Genomic DNA, 19,384 nt, shown 5'->3' on the forward strand with positions numbered 1-19,384 from the left:
TAGAGGACTGCATGGATAGTGCACATGTGATTGTAGCTGTGCAAGTGTTATTGCCTGGGTTATTGCATGAGAACATGTATAGTGACTGGATGATTAGAGTATGGGAAAGTGAGGGCATGGTGAATTTATAAGTGTTTGGGTATTGGTGGAGGGATTGGATTAGTAAGTGGTACTGGCTTGGTGTTTGGAAGATTGCACGGAGAGTAAAAGTGTGATTGCAGGAGTGTATGGCTAGTACCTAGGAATATGAAGGTGTGAATGAGCAGTGTGTAGGTGGTTAGAGTACTGCATGGGTAGTGCCCAAGTGATTGTAGGATTGCATGTGTTAGTGCCTGGGTCATGGCACAGGCACTAACACATGCACTGCTACAATCCCCTGAACACTACTGTTGAAGTCCAGCCATCTCCTTGTCACTACCCATGCGCTCCTCCAATCACCCAGCCAGTTCCATGTACTTATCCAATCACTCAACCAAAACCCAAGTGGAGTTCTGGACTTTTTGGTTCCGTCCAGAGGTGTCAGGGAACAACACCCGAAGACCCCGGAGTTCCACCTGCCTTGGTGCACAAATAAACAGAAACACGGGCTTCTCGATGGTGGCGTCAAAGACCAAAGGTTTATTACTGCAGGGACACAGAAGTCACAGAAACCACGCATGGGCAGTATCTAGGAGCCTGTTCGATTTGTACAAAGAGGGTTGCTCCTTATATACTAAAATTTGGGCTTCAGGCAAATTCTTCACATGTTAGTACATTCCCAAACCTTTGTGTCCTAAACAATAAATATTTGGCGTTACACAGGAACCGTCGACAATATCTGATGACACAACATTACGAATGAGAGGTTCCCACTTTTCCATCATAATCTCATGTCAACTTTTCATTCAGGACCCGGACCGCCTCATCGTAAATTTCGTTACCTCCCCCTAATAAAGGCCCAGAAGGAAAGGAGCAGAGCCAGGTGCAGAAGATAGAAAAGCAGGATAAGAGATGTTTGTGGGTTGTAAATGGGCAAGGCTACCAGCTTCGGCGCCTAATCGTGATCAGGCCAACGGACACGAGAACCAGTTCAGCAGGGCTGGCCTCGGGCAGAGGAGGCAGCCTTTGTCGAGTCATGCAGCTACAGCGTGATCTGGTCCACGGTGCACGTGTCACTAAAGAGGTGAATCGCCGGCTAAGCCTACGTGTCCTTGATTGAAATGAAGTGATCAGAGGTTATTGCGTATGTGAGGGCAAGAAACACAAAATGGCTGCCATGATCTAAGATGGATGCCATGGGTAGATCAGAAATGTGTTTGTAACAGGAGTACTCTTGTTCGTAGCATAGCGAAAACACCAGGATATGCTAAATGGATCATTTGTGGTTCGCTGATACCAATATTATGTATTTCCGACAATATTGAAAACACGGGTTCAAATTGTCACGGAACCTCAGACCCTCCTTTTGCCCTTACATAGGCAATTACTCAGTCTATGTCAGAGTCTAATTCTATGCTCATCAGGTCAGTGACATGTTGTTGTATCATCATCCTTTCTCGCGCCTTTTCTCCAAACGCAGGTGGTTTTCTAAAACAGGTTGCAGCACAAAGACTACACAGAGCAGGACCACACTGGATAATCAGGCAGCATGAGAATAGGAATACTAAGATGACACCAATGACCATCAGAACCTTCCATCCCCACGCTGATATCAGAGTCCAAAACCACTCCATGAAGGACCAGTTTCCCTTGTCTACATGAATAGAGTCGGAAATCTTGTGTAGCTTCGAGATCGCCTCATAGACTGTTGGAGCATTATTAGGAATAAAGACACAGCAGCTCGATTGGATCATTCTGCATACCCCACCTCGATCTGCAAGTATTACGTCTAGAACCATACGGTTCTGCAACGTCATGAGTCTATCCGCCTGAAGCTCAGCTGTCAAATTGCTAAGGGCACCAGCAGTTTCGGTGATAGTAGATTCAACTACCCGTGTTAGCTGACGTATGTTTCTACTATTGGCCATAGGCCCCCAGAACGGAAGGAAACCTTTGAAGAAGTCTCCAGCTTCCTGACCAGCGGTATCTTCCTTGCTGAAGACACCTCTTGCTACTCTGGTCTTGTGATAATCGGATGAAGCAGTGTATGCTGGAGGCAACAATCAAGCAATATAACATGAACCTGAAAAGTCGGCAGGCAACCATGTATAAGCTCTGTCTCGACAGATGAAGTAGGTACCCCTAGCAGTAAGAAAAGCAGGGGAAGAGTTAGACGGAAACACGTAAGTCTCTACGCACTCACTCCTCCCTAGCTGAGCTCTCGGATTTCTCCCATTACCTTGCAAACAGACCTGACCTCGGTGAGGTATGACCCAGATTGGAGTTGAGCTTTTACGCTTGCTTTCTCCCAAACTAAGGCGATACTCTGAAGAATTCCAACTTAAATATACTCGCAATTCGTCTCTAGGGTAGGATGGAGTATTATTGACGTCCTTGATCATGTCAATAATTCCCTGGACTAAAGCTTTGTTGGCAGAGTTATATTTAGTGGAACGTGGTGGACGCGGAGGATAGGTTTCGAGGGCATAAGCAAAGATGGTTTGAAGGGCCTGAAATGATCCATTGTAGCTAAAAGGCAAAACCAGATAGGGAATACCTTTATCCATAGTGTGGGGTATCAAGCCACACACCCAGCAGTCTGTAGTGTTAACTACCAATTGGTGTTGGTGCAAGAGCTGTACAAAAGTGTTATTAATGAATTCTGAGCGTCGAGCTTGCTCATGTTCAGGAAACGGGTGAAAAGAGTGTATAGAAGAAATAGTAGAAGTAGCAGGATCAAGGGGAGGTACTGTGGTTACTGGCATAAAAATCAAACTCATACCAAAGACGATTCCACCCACCAACGTTATCAAAACAATTAAAAAGGTAATGGCACATTGTATCAAAAAGCATTTGCTATGAAGAATTCTGTAAAGTCTGTTTCTGCGAACATAAATCACATTTTCTCGTTGCAGCGCAGGAAGCTCCATCTTCTACAATCCGCTCGCGACCACTGATGATGTGTACGTAGATGAAAATGCCTCTATCAGCCCTGGGAGTTCCCAGAACCAACAGAAAGATCGACCTTGTGTCAGACCCCCGCAGATTCAACTAGGCACACAGCCACGACCCTACGGCTACCCAGACGGCAAGGCAATTTCAAAAACAATAAAACAATAGCAAACTTCCTGGCTGAAGGCAAAAGTTCAAAATTTCAAATATCACAATAGGCAGTTGCCTGCTTTATTTGTCCATATTACGAGATCGTAAGTTGTATCTTTGTTTTGTAGGAACTGTTTGATCGGCAAATAACGTATCACTAGTAGTTGTTGCAGTGTTCAGGTTCGCAGATGACAGAGTTTTTTCTGATGCAGAGGACAAATGTTCAGAGTTCAAAGGAGTCTTTTCAGGAGGAGAGTCAGAGTTCGGAGTGTCGGTAATCAATTCGGCATCGCTGAAAGGGATGAACTTTGGCGTTTGTTCAAATTCGGAGGCACTAATTCCCTTCTTCACCCAGTCGTCGTAAGGAAGTGGTAGGGGCACACGTTTGACATGGGACGCATGTACCCAGTGCTTGCGACCAGCTACACGAACAGCGGTTCTTGTCGCAAGCAACACTTGGAAGGGGCCAACGAATCTTGGTTGAAGGTTCTTCGTCCTCGCGAAGTTTCTGACCACAACGTGGTCGCCGGGTTTCAGCTGATGCCCTGGACTCTCCGGAGGCTTTGGTAATGCGTCGAAAACCTGTTGGTGAATAAGACTCAATTTAGCAGTCAAGTCGTAAAGGTAATCGATCAACATAGGATATTCCAGAGAACAAAACTCCTTCGGCCTAGGCACTCCCCACACATTTGCCGGACGGCCAAAAACAATTTCATAAGGACTAAGCCCTACTCTAGAATGTACAGTTGCTCTCGTTGATAATAAAGCCAAGGGTAGTGCGTCTGGCCAGGATAAACCCGTGGATGCCTGTATCTTAGCTAGTTTTAGTTTGAGGGTGCCATTGTAACCCTCAACTAAACCAGCAGACTGGGGATGGTTTGCACTGTGGAACTTCTGTTTGATGCCCAAACCGGCACACACACTCTGCATAACTTTCCCTATAAACTCACTTCCGTTATCTGACCATACAATCCGTGGCATTCCGAACCTAGGGAAATATTCTTTGAGAAGAATTTTGGCAGTTGATAGGGCAGTATTGTCCTTTAGTGGATATGCTTCGATCCATCTGGAAAAAGCACAGACTACCACCAGGACGTATTTCAAATTATTACACCGATCCATGTGAATGAAGTCTAACTGAATCACTTCAAAGGGGCAGGAAGGAGGAGCGAAGTGACCAGCAGGAGTTGGAGTTCCCTTGCCAGGATTATGCATCAGGCATACCATACAATTTTTCACCACTCTCTCTGCACATTTACTGATCCCATCATTCTTCCAGACTGGAGCCAACATCTTACAGATTCCTTTAGAACTTATATGCGCTACTCCATGCGCCATCGTCACCACTGCAAGCACATACGCATCAGGCAACATCCAACACTGTTGTTCCGACAAGTCAATCAACACCCACTCGAATCCAACTTGCCCGTACTTTCTCTCCATACACGTTTTTCCTCCTCAGTTGCCTCTTTCTGAATCTCTTTCACACTTTCCACTGTATCCTCACACATTCCAGACTCAGAAATCCATCTTGCAGACGTAGCAACATACATTCTACTCATCATATCTCTAGCTGTCTGTTTAGCAGTTTCATCAGCAAAAGCATTTCCACGACCAACATCATCTGTGATTGCTTTATGAGCACTGCATTTTACAATTGCAACTTCAGTCGGCAAGGTTAGAGATTCCAACAAGTCGTTAACTAGCTGACCATGTTGAATCTTAGTCCCATGGGACGTAATGAAACCTCTTTCTTTCCACAAACGGCCAAAACTATGGGCCACGCCAAATGCGTACTGACTATCTGTGAACACATTCACTCTCTTTCCCTTAGCTAAAACACACGCTCTTGTTAGAGCTATTAATTCTGCAGCTTGGGCAGAAGTCTGACTCACTCTTGCAGTCTCCACAATCGTCTTCAAAGTCGTTACTGCATAGGCAGCAGTCACATCACCATTCTCCAATTTAAAACATGACCCATCCACATACAACATGCCATCTGGATCTGACAATGGAGTGTCTTTTAAATCAATTTGTCCTTTTGTCTCTTCCTCCGTTCTAAAACAACAATCATGGGGCTCGGAATCACTCGACTCTTGATTAGCCGGCAACAGCGTTGCTGGATTCAATACATTACATCTTTTGATCTGAATATGACTCGCTAGTAATGTCAGCTCGTAACCAGATAATCTCGCACTGGTAAGGTGTTGTGTCTTGGTTCGATTCATGAGTGTGTCAACAGCATGAGGAACCATAACCACTAGCATGTTGTTCATCACCAAACCAGCAGATTGTCGAATGGAAGCCGCAGCTGCCGCTGTAGCTCTCAAACAACTAGGTAACGCTCTAGCTACTGGATCTAATGTAGATGAAAAATACGCACAAGGGCGTTGTTTATCACCAAATTTCTGTGTCAGAACACTCAACGCGCAACCTTCTCTCTCGTGAACATAGAGCGTGAATGGCTTACTGTAATCAGGTGTACCCAATACAGGAGCTGAACATAATGCTTTTCGTAACTCAGAAAAACTTTCCTGACATTCATCAGACCATGGCACCGGACTCGGAACATTTTTCCCAGTCAAAGCTACCAACGGTTTTGCTAAAAGAGAAAAATTTGGGATCCACTGCCTACAGTAAGAGGTAATACCTAAAAAGGCACGTACTTCTCTCTGCGTGCGGGGAACACTCATTTGCGTAATTGCTTTTATTCTTTCTGGGGTCAACTTCCTTCCCTCCTTTGACAAGAGATGACCTAGGTAGGTCACTTCTTGGCAGCAGTATTGCATTTTCGAAGGTGATACCTTGTGATTCAAATTGGACAAATGATGCAATAACGAAATCGTAGCTGCTTTGCAAGTTTCCTTGTCATCGGCCGCCACTAAAAGATCGTCTACATACTGCACTAGAGCAGAACCTTGAGGAAGTACAAAAGAATCTAACTGACTTTTTAGTGCCTGACTGTAAATGGATGGGCTCTCACAATAGCCTTGTGGAGCGCGTTTAAATCTGAAACTTCGACCTCCTAGACAGAAGCCGAAAATATCTCTGCTTTCTTCGGCTATCGGAATGCTGAAAAAGGCATTCTTCAAGTCGATGACTGAAAACCATGTGGCTGTAGCAGGAATCAATGTTAACAAGGCAGTAATGTCTGGAACTACAGGAAACTGCGGGACCACAATCTTATTAACTTCTCTGAGGTCAATGACAAACCTATACACTGGAGGCTTTGTAGGATCAGTTCGTTTCAAAATTGGTAATACAGGACTGTTACAAACATTTCCTCTAGTTTCTTCAACCACACCTTTTTTAATCAAATCTTGTACAATCAATAAAAGTGCACGTTCACCTTCACTAGATATTTTGTATTGAGGAATTCTTGGAAATTTTACATTTGCCTTCAAAGTGACTACATATGGTGGGATTTCTAAAAGGCCTACATCATTAGGACCAGTCGCCCAAAGAGTATCAGGGAGCGAACGCAGCTCTGGCGGGAGTGCATCCATTGACAAGTACATCGGAGAGGTGATCCTTTTGCCCAATGTAAGCTGTACTCCTTCCGGAGAACAGTACAATGTCGCATATAGGCGTTTTAATAAGTCTAAACCAAGCAGATTTTCATTACAACCCGTCGTCAAAATCAGTGGTGCTTTCAATTGACATGGTCCAACAGAAATAGACAAAGGACCAGATATGGGGTTGTAAACAGGGGCGCCTGAAAAACCTACAGAAACATTTGTTAAGCCGGACAAAGGTGCGCCAGGGAGTTTCGCATGAATGATAGAACTTTTTGCGGCACCAGTATCCAACAGAAACGGTTCGACTACACCTGATGTTGCTACTGCGACATAAGGCCCACTCTGATCCACTGGAACTGATACTACTCCCTCTCTCTGTCCATGGCTGTCCTAGTACCCATTTTGCTGAAATCCCTCATCCACTTCACAATAGTCTTCAACAAGATACTGTTGAGATCTATTTTGTTGGGAAGACTGTCCATTTCGCTGATCAAAGTGATTGGAAGGGCGATCATTCGTCTGTGGAGGCATAGCACCTCGCCCTCGACTACTAGAATTTTGCACAAAACCACCACGACCTCTCTGAGCTGCTGCTGCATTATTTTGCGCTAAGACTGGACACTCATTTTTGTAGTGACCTTCTTTCTTACAGTACGCACACTGATTCCACTGATATTGAGGCCTAGGTGAACTATATTCTGTCGTTTGATACGAGGCTTGCTGCGTATTAGTCTGATTCGTGCGAGGCGGATACGCCTGTTGCAAAAGAACTTTAGTCTTTAAGTCTTTCATTTTCTTATCTGATTTCTCTTTCTCTTCTTTATCCCTATTTTCATAATACTGTGCGGTTGCAAGTATTTGCGCAGTTGTAGAGACAGCCCACGCACTCTCGGAATCTTTTAATTTGTTGCATAGCTCAGGTAACAAATTATGTACGAATTTATCGACAAACAGTCTCTGTCCTCCTTCTGTACTCATATCCTGACCGCTATGATCTACAAAAGTCTCTTCGAACCTCGTGAAAAAGTCGGAAACACTTTCATCTTTCTTTTGCCTGCATGCGGACAACTTGTCCCAATTAACACGCAATGCGGGCATCAGAGTCTTCATTAAGTCGATTATTCTACCTGGAAGATTAGCAATTAGGGGTTCGGGTTTGGAACCACCTATTTGCTGACCATCCGCTGCAATGATAGATGCTCAATCACCACCTAGGGCAACTGGATGATTCTCTTTACGAATTTTAGCCCAAATTGGTTGTGGAACTACATTACCAAATAACATATCAATGTCCGCCAGATTCATTACACAGGCCTCAACTGTCTGTGTTAATTCCTTATAGTATCCGGCAGGATTCTTACGCGGGTCTGGCAAGGCCTGCTTCACTGCTAGCACTTCGGCTCGTTTCCATGGAATGTGTATCCAGTCCACACTCTTTGGAATTGGGCCGGAGCGGCTGCAATACCATTCGGTGCGTCAGCTTGCACAGCTTCGCGCCAAATTGGAGGAACCTCCCTCATTGGATATTGGCGATTTAGCTTCATACTACTTTTCTCTAAATCTCTCGGTGAACGAAGTGATGGATCATTTCTATAACTTAAAATCAGCTCCATCGCTTCTTTTATATTTTGACCTACTATCATTCCTGCAGCAAACTCTTTCTGAACCTTAATTAAGTCTTCTAAATTCGATTCAGAGTCATCTTCTTCTACTTCCTCACGTAAAAGCGAGCACATCTCATCAAAGACATACCGTTGCGTTGGTTCATTCCACTGCATAAATGTATCTAGTACATCTCTCGTGCTATATCTCCTACTCTTCGAAATCCATCTGAGAGCCGTGGAATCTAAAATTCCCTGTTCCTCAGTACTCGGAAGCTGACTGCGTCTTTGTACAGAGTCAGAAGTAGGAGTCTTAATTAAAGTTTTATAGAGGGGAGACAGAATGCTAGAGACAGAATCAGTGATTCTTCGACGAACAGAGAGCGGAGTCAACATACTGGCAGATGCAGAGAACACAGTAGCAGTTGGAATAGATAGCGGAACAGTAGGAGTATCAAGGAAGATAACTTGTGGAACAGTAGGTGTAAGCGAGACAGGTATAGGTAGAGAAGTCGGCAACCCAGGAAGAGGAGGTGCCGTAGGAACATTTACATTAACCACAGGAGGTACAGGAGCTTGATTCTGAGGGGCAGGAGAAGGAATACCAGGTTGTCCAGCAACCGGCAATTGAACATTCGGTAAAGGTGGAGCCGTAGCACCCTGTGCATACGGTGGAGGTGACCTTAACAGATAAGACAACAGAGGATCGTTTTCGGGGTCCTCCAGTATCTTAGTTGTTTTCGATGGCAAGGCAGGATAGCACTTGTCGATTGCTAAATTATGCTCTCTAATGGCCACCTCTATGGCCTTCTCAGATTCGTTGACTTGCAGCTGCTTAGCCGCTTGCTCTAAAGTCAATTCTTCTTGCTCTTTCTGTTCTTTCTTTAACCTTTTAATTTCTCTCTGTTTAGATTCTTTTCGCCAGTAACGGAAAGAATCAAACATTGCCGGCCGGGCTTTCTTCCTAAACAATTTCGCTTCTAAATTATCAAGAATTTCGGGTTCAAAACTACCATGTAGTGGCCAACTAAGGACACCGTCCTTTTTCGTATAGCGGACCCACACCTCATTATAAGATATAGGACCCACACCATGCTTACAGTACAGATCGTATAAGGGAGTCCCAATCGGAGGAACCAGACATGAGTCCTCCAATCGTGAATCACTGTAGCAACCAAAACACAACAACATACAATTTTTCCGACTTACCATTTTGCAATCCGGAACACAAAACAGACAAAACAAGAAACAGATATGTGCACCTGAACCAAGAACTTAGGCCTACCAAAAGCGAACTGATGTATCGATACCCAAACTAAACCAAATAGATTATCGTAACCAGAACAACCAGTGATAATCTTACGAAACCAAACCAAACCAAGAACCAAAAAGGATTTTAACAACCCTCACGAAGTAACCAACTAGCAACCACTAAATACTTAACTGAGGCACTGAAGACGTCACCAAGGAGAAACCCGTCACGTTTCGCCGTACTAAGGACTGCACCTCGGGTCCAAGACAGGGCGACGGTCAAGGCAACGGCCCACTGCAGCCGTCCTGAACGGGAACCCTCGTGGAAGAGAACTTCGGGCCACTTTTGCGATATGCCGGGATTGATGAAGTGGGGCGCCTCCCTCAGGAATCTTCACACGAAGCTTCTCGAACTCTTCAGGCTTTTGGACCGGTACCGAATGACGTCGCCCTACGTTGGGCGCCAATTGGAGTTCTGGACTTTTTGGTTCCGTCCAGAGGTGTCAGGGAACAACACCCGAAGACCCCGGAGTTCCACCTGCCTTGGTGCACAAATAAACAGAAACACGGGCTTCTCGATGGTGGCGTCAAAGACCAAAGGTTTATTACTGCAGGGACACAGAAGTCACAGAAACCACGCATGGGCAGTATCTAGGAGCCTGTTCGATTTGTACAAAGAGGGTTGCTCCTTATATACTAAAATTTGGGCTTCAGGCAAATTCTTCACATGTTAGTACATTCCCAAACCTTTGTGTCCTAAACAATAAATATTTGGCGTTACACAGGAACCGTCGACAATATCTGATGACACAACATTACGAATGAGAGGTTCCCACTTTTCCATCATAATCTCATGTCAACTTTTCATTCAGGACCCGGACCGCCTCATCGTAAATTTCGTTACCTCCCCCTAATAAAGGCCCAGAAGGAAAGGAGCAGAGCCAGGTGCAGAAGATAGAAAAGCAGGATAAGAGATGTTTGTGGGTTGTAAATGGGCAAGGCTACCAGCTTCGGCCGCCTAATCGTGATCAGGCCAACGGACACGAGAACCAGTTCAGCAGGGCTGGCCTCGGGCAGAGGAGGCAGCCTTTGTCGAGTCATGCAGCGTGATCTGGTCCACGGTGCACGTGTCACTAAAGAGGTGAATCGCCGGCTAAGCCTACGTGTCCTTGATTGAAATGAAGTGATCAGAGGTTATTGCGTATGTGAGGGCAAGAAACACAAAATGGCTGCCATGATCTAAGATGGATGCCATGGGTAGATCAGAAATGTGTTTGTAACAGGAGTACTCTTGTTCGTAGCATAGCGAAAACACCAGGATATGCTAAATGGATCATTTGCGGTTCGCTGATACCAATATTATGTATTTCCGACAATATTGAAAACACGGGTTCAAATTGTCACGGAACCTCACAAGCACTTATAAATTTACCATGCACTCTCCTTGCAGTACTCTAATCATACAGCCAGTACCCATGCACGTATGTCCCAGGCACTATCACATGCAGTGTTACAATTTCAGAGCACTACTGATGCAGTCCATCCAACTCCTTGTCACTACCCATGCATTTGCATTTTAGTGACCGGGGCGTTGGCAGTCACTGGTGCATGTGGGGGGCTCGAGTCCCCCACACAGGTTTATATATATATATATATTTTAATGTCCTAATGGGTGGCAGTCCCCGGGGCTGCAAGGGGGCTGAGCGCCCCATGAATATTTTAGAAAAGCCCTGGGGGTTGGTAGTCCCCAGGGCTTGGGGGGGCCTTAGAGGCCCGCCACATATCAAAAAGCAAGCTCCGGGGGTGGGGGTCCCAGGGGCTGTGGCAAGGCATTAACAGAGCCCCGGGGAGGTGGCGTCCCCGGGGCTGCGTCAGCGCCCGTGGGCCCCCACAATTAAAATGTATATGTTGGGCAATGCCACTGGGACCTGGCCCACAAGGGGGTCTCATTTAAATGAATCGCGGGAGCCCGTGCTTTGTGTTTTTACATTTTTCATCTGGATTCGTGCACCTAGAGCTATTTCAGCCAATACTTTTTTTTAAAGGTTTTTTTGGGCTCTGGGGGTCCTTCTAGGATACCCTGAGAAGGCCTAGGTAGTCAAAGTGTTTCTACCCTGCCCCCTTTTCTTGTTTGTCATGTTTTTTTCACTGTTTTCTTCTGACTCCGTTCTACCGAGATCCAAGATGGCTGCCAACATTTCCTGGTTTGGAGTGTTGACAGCCAATTAGAATGAAGCTCGTGGTTGGGAGGGTATATGGATAGACCGCACCTCTAGATATCGATATTTGTATTTTTTTAATTTCTCAGCAACTACTAAATGGTTTTCCACCATTTTTAAAAAAGGTCGCTTTCTCGGCCAAGCAGTACCTTTTTGCCAAATTTGGTGTAATTTTGTTCAGCAGTTCGGCTGAATCTTTGCTTAAGTTTCCTATAGGAAATTGATTTTTTGAATCTTATTTCTTAAATTTCTCAGCAACTACTGCACGGATTTACACCATTTAAAAAAAAGGTGGCTTTCTGAACCAAGAGCTACCTTTTTGCCAAATTTCATGTAATTCCATTCAGCAGTTCAGGCTGTAGCCTTGGCTAAAATTTCCTATGGATATTAACATGAAGAAAACATTTTTTGGGACGCCGCTTTTTACTTAGCCCCCACTTGACAAATCTCCCCCAAACTTTCAGGATAGGAGCTGACCTCACACACCTGCTCCACACCCTAGTGAGACTACAAGTCCCAGGGTGCAATGCGCTTTTCTTCAACCACCCCAGCTGAGGGGGGAAGCGCTCCCATTGCGCTGCCTATCCCAGGGTGCTACAGATCTCCTTGTCTTTCTCCCTCGCATGCCCGCTGCACACCCTGGTGGGACTGCAAGTCCCTGGGTGCAACGCGTATTTCTCAAAATGCCACAGCTGAGGGGAAGGTGCTCACATAACACTACAAAGCGCTGTCATCTCCAGGAGGAGGCAGGGCAAGGACATCCCCCTTGGTTTTGTCTACAAAAGTCTGCATTGGGTAAGACACTCCTGGCCCTTCATTGAGATGCAGTATCCGTCTGAGATCTGCTAAAGTAGATTTTTTATTGGAAGCAAGTCGGGGTGAGCCTATCTAGTGGACTTTGAGACGTTTTTAAAATGTGCATTTGGGTAGAGTTCTATACATTACCCTCTGCAATACAATAGCTAAGGGTGATTCTTTGCTCCCCCACCGATAAAGTCTCTTTTCTTCTCTGGACTTCAAATACCCAAGTTTATAGTTAGCTAACAAGCATCTGTATCACTGTGTGTTCATGGTAGACTAGGCTTGAGTGTAGGTGTGATGGGGCCTAGCAAAAGGGACAGTCTATGTCTGTCCCAAATTCCGCAATGAGGGAATGTGCTTGTGCCGCCAAACAGTCCCTCCAGCGACCAACCACCCACTCCTTGCTTCCCCTGACCTCCATCAACAGAATGTTACAGAGGGCGATTGGGGTGGTAACCTCAGAAATCAAACTTACTGAGAGGCGCCTGTCCCTCACCCCAGATTTGTACCTTCCATTGATAGACCAATCCATCTCAAGAACCCCCACCCCATCACTATTACCGACAAGAGAAGTGCCCAGGGCATCTCCACGACCAGATGCGTCCCCTGAAATAGTACCTTGTAGGGGGGTGCCACTCTCACTTCATGTAAGAATGGGAAGCACAAGCAAACAAATGGGGGCTCCCAAGAGTAAGAAGGCTAAAGGAGGGACAACGACTAGCGTTGCTTCCTCCAACGTAATGAATGTCTGTATTGTCAATATCCAAAACAAACTGGTCTATCCATTTTGGGCACAGAACATGGTTGGAGATCTACTGGTTCAGTTCAAAATTATTGTCAGGGAAGAGCTTGCCCCTCTAGTAGATTGAATATACAATCTCGAAATATTGGGGGAGGCTAGGATAGTAAATAAGGGGAACAATCAATATCAACCCATCTTGAGGGAGTCTGACTTCAGTCGCCAGGTAGACACTCCTGGCCTGCCACCCCAGGGGACTCAAAGTACCCAAGACTCCACCAACTTACGCAGCCCTAGTTTGCCCAATAATCAAACTAGCAGGAGTGACATAATTGCTGAGTCATCCTTATTAAGATCAGGACAACAGCAGATTCAAGTTCACATGAATCAATCAGTACACTTGTAGAGCGCGCTACTCACCCGTGAGGGTCTCAAGGCGCTGGGGGGGGAGAGGGGGGAAGTGCAGCTACTGCTCAAAGAGCCAGGTCTTTAGGTGTTTCCTGAATGCGAGGTGGTCCTGTGTCAGTCATAGGTGGGCAGGGAGGGAGTTTCACGTCTTGGACTCCAGGTAGGAGAATGATCTTCCTCCGACGGTGGTTCTGCGGATCTGTGAGACGATGGCGAGGGCAAGGCTGGTGGAGTGGAGTTTGCGTGTTGCACTGTAGAACGTGAGGCGGTTGTTGAGGTATTCGGGATCTATGTCGTGGAGCGCTTTGTGTGCGTGGGTGAGAAGCCTGAACGTGATCCTTTTGTTGATGGGGAGCCAGTGCAGGTCTCTCAGGTGAGCTGATATGTGGCTGTGGCTGGGGATGTCGAGGATGAGTCGTGCGGTTGCATTCTCTATGCGTTGGAGTTTTTTCTGAAGTTTTACTGTGGATCCTGCAATTAGGGCGTTTCCGTAGTCTAGTCGGCTAGTGACGAGGGCCTGTGTGACCGTCTTTCTAGTTCAGGTTGGGATCCACTGGAAGATCTTACGGAGCATGCGCAGGGTGTTCAAGCATGGTAATGAGATGGCGTTGACTTGCTTGGTCATCGTGAGAGAGGAGTCCAGGATGAATCCCAGGTTGCGTATGTGGTCAGTGGGTGTAGGTGTGGTGTCCAGTTCTGTGGGCCACCAGGAGTCATCCCAGGTGGGTGGGGATGGTGCGAGGATGAGGACCTCCGTCTTGTCTAAGTTCAGTTTCAGACGGCTGAGTTTCATCCATTCGGCAATGTTTTACATTCCTTCCTGGAGGTGGAGTTTGGCGGTGGCCGGGTCTTCGGTGATGGAGAGTATCAGCTGGGTGTCGTCGGCGTATGAGATGATGTTGAGATTGTGTTTGCATGTGATGGTGGCGAGGGGGCTCATGTAGATATTGAAGAGGGTTGGGCTGAGCGAGGAGCCTTGGGGTACGCCGTAGATGATCTCGGTATCCGCGGAGCCGAAGGGGGGAGGCGGACTCTCTGGGTTCTGTCGGAGAGGAAAGAGGTGATCCAGTCCAGGGCTTTTCCTTGGATCCCGGTTTTGTGGAGGCGGGTTATTAGGGTGCGATGGCAGACTGTATCAAAGGCCGCTGAGAGGTCTAGGAGGATGATGGCAGTGGTTTCCCCATTGTCGAGTAGGGTCCTGATGGCGTCGCTTGCTGCGATGAGGGCGGTCTCGGTGCTGTGGTTGGCTCGAAATCCGGACTGGGATGGGTTGAGGGATCCATTGGCCTTGAGGAATGCCTTGAGGAATGTGCCTTGAGGAATGTGGTTAGCTGTTTTTTGATGATCTTCTCGATCACTTTCGCCGGGAAGGGAAGAAGAGAGACGGGGCGGAAGTTTTTGAGGTTTTTAGGGTCCACTGTGGGTTTCTTCCGTAAGGCGTTGATCTCTGCATGTTTCCAGCTCTCTGGGAAGGTGTCAGATGCAAGGGAGTTGTTTATGATGTCCCGTAGGTGGGGCTTTGTTGAAGATGTGGTGAGGGCATGGGTCTGAAGGAGAGCCAGATGGGGTGGTGTTCATATCATGGGCGGTGTCTTCGGAGCTGATGGCGCTGAGGGTGGTTGTAGTGGGTGTTTGTTCGGTGGCTGAGGGAGTAGTCTGGGAACCGAAGCTGTTGTGGATATCGGCAATCTTGCGGTGGAATAAGGTGGCGAGGAAGTTGCAGAGGTCGAGGGACAGTGTGATGCTGTTGCTGTCGGCTTTGGGATGGGAGAGCTCTTTTACGATGCTGAAGAGTTCTTTGCTGTTGTGTGTGTTGTTGTCCAGCCGTTCTTTGAACGATGTCTTATTGGCGGTGTGGATCAGCTAGTGGTGTTTGCCGTTGTCTGTTTGCGGCGCCAGGTTTTCTCGAGGGTTCGGCAGGATTTCTTCGTTTCTTTGAGGTCGTCGGTGAACCATGTTGTTTTCCTGTTGCCGTGCTTGCCTGGAGGGTTCTTGAGTGGTGCAAAGGCATTGGCGCAGTTGACGATCCACTGTGTGAGGTTGCGGGTTGCGTCGTTGGTGTCGGTGGTGGTGATAGGTGGGTTCTGGCTCAGTGATGTAATTAGCTGGTCTGCGGTGACTTTGCTCCAGCATCTACGGGGGATCTGTAGCGGGTGGCGGTGGGATGTGGTCTTCTTAAATATGAAGATGATACAGCTGTGGTTGGTACAGTGTAGTCCGGTGGAGTGGCTGAAGGCAAAGTGGCTGCTGGCAGAGAAGATGGGGTCGAGCCTGTGGCCAGCGTAGTGGGTGAGGGTGTTGACCAATTGCTTGAGTCCGAGGTTGGCAAGGTTGGCGAGCAGGGTGGTGGTGTTGTTTTCATTGTTGTTCTCCAGGTGGAAGTTCAGGTCCCCTAGGAGGATGTAGTCTTATGAGGTGAGGGCATGGTGGCTGATAAAGTTGGCACTGGCTTCACTGAATTGTGTACGTGGGCCCGGGGGTCTGTAGACGAGGGTTCCTCTGAGGGAGGTCTTGGGGTCATGTGGATCTGGAAGTGTAGGTGTTCAGCGGTGGTGAGGGCATCTTCGGAGTTGGTCGTGACGTTGATGGTGTTCCTATGGATGATGGCGATTCCTCCGCCGGTTTGGTTGACACGGTCCTTACGGGAGATCTTGTAGCCTTCCGGATGGCTATGGCAATTTCGGGGGCTGAGGAGGCGTTCATCCAGGTTTCTGTGAGGAAGGCAACGTCTGGTGCTGTTGTATCGAGGAGGTCCCAGAGTTCGACGGCGGGCTTGTGGACGGAGCGGGTGTTGAGCAGGATGCACTTGAGTTGGTTGTTGTGGTTGCCTGGTCTGGGTGGCAGGATGTAGGTTCGGACGCAGGTGAATTTGCAGGTTTGGCAGGTGAAGGGTCCGTGGGTGCGGTTCAGAGTGGCTTGGTAGCAGGCAGCTGGTCGGCCGGTGTTGAGTCCGTGGAGGGTGGTGGTGTCGTATCTCAGTCAGGTTTCTTGGTTTTGGCGGGGGCCAGGGGTTCTGGTGCTGGGTGCGGTCCAGGGGCGGACGGGGCACAGACAGGCTTTTCTTTGGCGTGCCTTCGGTGCGCCAGCGGTGCACCCACTGAGTGCGGCCGCTGCGCGGCCTCCATTAGAAGGGCTGTGGGAGGGAGGATCAGCTGGGAGGCGGGAGTGGGGTGGGGAATGGGGCACGGGGGGGCAGGCCGCAGGGTGGCAGCAGCAGGAAGCGCAAGGGAGGGGAACGGGAGGGGGGTCGGGGGGAGGGCACGGGACTAGGGGCGGCGGAGTGAAGACTGAGGAGATTAAAGAAAGAAAGTTTAAAAAGGAAGGCAGTTAAAATGGCACAGGAGAGGAATACGAGGAAGAGATTGAGGAGAACAAAGAAAGTTTAAGAGGAAGGCAGTAAAATGGCACAGGAGAGGAATACGAGGAAGAGACTGAGGATAACAAATAAAGTTTAAAAGGAAGGCAGTAAAATGGCACAGGAAGGAATACGAGGAAGAAAACAGTCCGAGGCAGAAGAGAGGACTGCAGTGGTTACAGGCAGCACAGCGGACAGCGGCGGCACAGAGGGACTGTGTGGTGGCTGAGGGGGTGACCTACCTGGTGACAGGGTCAAAGGCCGCTCCCTTCACCACCGCGCGGCCTCCATAAGAAGGGCTGTGGGAGGGAGGAACAGCTGGGAGGCGGGTGCGGTGTGGCGAATGAGGTACCAGGGGGGGCGGGGCCGCAGGGTGGCAGAGGCGGGAAGCGCGAGGGAGGGGAGCGGGAGGGGAGGTGGGGGGAGGGCATGGGCACTAGGGGCGGCGGAGTGAAGACTGAGGAGAACAAAGAAAGAAAGTTTAAAAAGGAAGGCAGTAAAAATGGCACAGGAGATGAATACGAGGAAGAGACTGATGGGAACAAAGAAAGTTTAAAAGGAAGGTAGTAAAATGGCACAGCAAGCAATACGAGGAAGAAAACAGTCTGAGGCAGAAGAGAGGACTGCAGCGGTTACTTGTGGCACAGCAGTGGCACAGGGGGACCGTGTGGCGGCTGAGGGGGGCGTCCTACTTGGTGGCAGGGTCAAAGGTCACCCCCTCAGTCATACAACAATCAGGGATTCCAACCCCAAGGCCAGACGTGACAACTTAGTCATTACTAGGCAGAATGGAATCAAAATTGCTACTTCCCTACCTGGGCCCAGCGAGCATAGAGAACGGTATGCAGGAGGAGCGAGTAATGCGGGCAATACAAAAGTAATAATACAACCCATTATAAATGTACCCCCAGCCGCATCTCCTATGTCATCGTGCTGAAATGGCCAGCGAGAGTCATACTTGGATCTTAGGAACAAAAGCTTATTTTGGTTGGCAAGGTATAGACAATTCCCCTGTCACAGGGCAGGAGAAATCTTATTGGTCCATAGAGTTGGTTGGATGGGAAATATCTCCAAGATGAAGCAGGGAGACTGCATAGTTATAAACTTTAGGAATCCCCAAAACGTTTGCTGGCTTCTAAGCCAGGAAACTAGCCCCAAGGAGTCACACACCGAGATTCAAGCACCAACATTAGACCACTTTTATTCATGCCACCACATACCAGATAGGGCTAATACCTTCCTAGATCCTGACAGACGACCACAGTACTCCCAGATAAACAATTGTAGGCATCCCTCCTTCAGACCCTTGCTCTTTAATGTACATATAAGCAATAGATTTGAGGGCATTGAAGAAGTGGATTGACAAACAGAGAGTGGGGGAACAGGCCTAAGTATGAGATCTGTGGGGTACTGTGATGATCCATGTTAATCTAGTGGCCCGGGGGCAGGGATGCTCATAGGGGAAGTGGCCATGACAGCGCAGCAGGCAGATGTAATATGAAAAGGTTCAGGGTGGAGTCCCTAGGGCCAACAGCCTCTCCAACCCCTGATCCACCAAATCCCAACAATACAGCCACCAAGCAACCAGCCAGTCCATTGGTTTACTTCCCTGTGGCTACAGCAAGGGACACGTAGGCCCAGGGTGCCCTCATTGTTAAACAGAATGTAGGTAGGAAGTTAAAGGTCCTGTCCTGGAATGTTGCTGGCTTGAAAAGTAAATTGTCTTGTACTGATTGGGGAGTTTTTATAGATCAGTTTGATATCTGCCTCTTCGAGGAAATAATAATGCGGCAAAACTCTTGTAGGGTTGGGGTTGGGTCATTTACTATCCAGGCTACCTCAGGAGGAAGAGGCCGAAAGTCAGGGGGTTTATGTATCTGGGTAGGAACACACCTTGGTTGCTCAGCCAAACAGATGGACTCCTTGCCCAATGACATCCAATGTGTATCACTCAGCTTTCATACAAAGCTGGAATTGGCTCTTATTAACATCTACTTCCGCCCTGTCAGCATGTAAAAGGAATCCCCAACCTTTAACCAACTTAGCTCTTTTATTTCCAGTGTCCCCCTAATACCTGGGTAATAATTGGGGAGAGATTTAAATTGCCAATAAAAGCCTCTACCAGATATGAATTATCAAATCTCAGCAGAGGAAGTTGCACATTGGTCATTCCCTGATCCACAGATCCCTCCAATTAAGGCTTGGACCCAGCTAGCAACTCAAATTAATGCATTTACACTGACCTAATAATTCTCTACCTGAGAGCTTGTAATGGCCGCACAGCCTCAGATACCCCAGGCAATATAACATTC

The sequence above is a fragment of the Lissotriton vulgaris genome, chromosome 3_1, assembly GCF_964263255.1.
Source record: "Lissotriton vulgaris chromosome 3_1, aLisVul1.2, whole genome shotgun sequence".
In the NCBI taxonomy this organism is placed as follows: Eukaryota; Metazoa; Chordata; class Amphibia; order Caudata; family Salamandridae; genus Lissotriton; species Lissotriton vulgaris.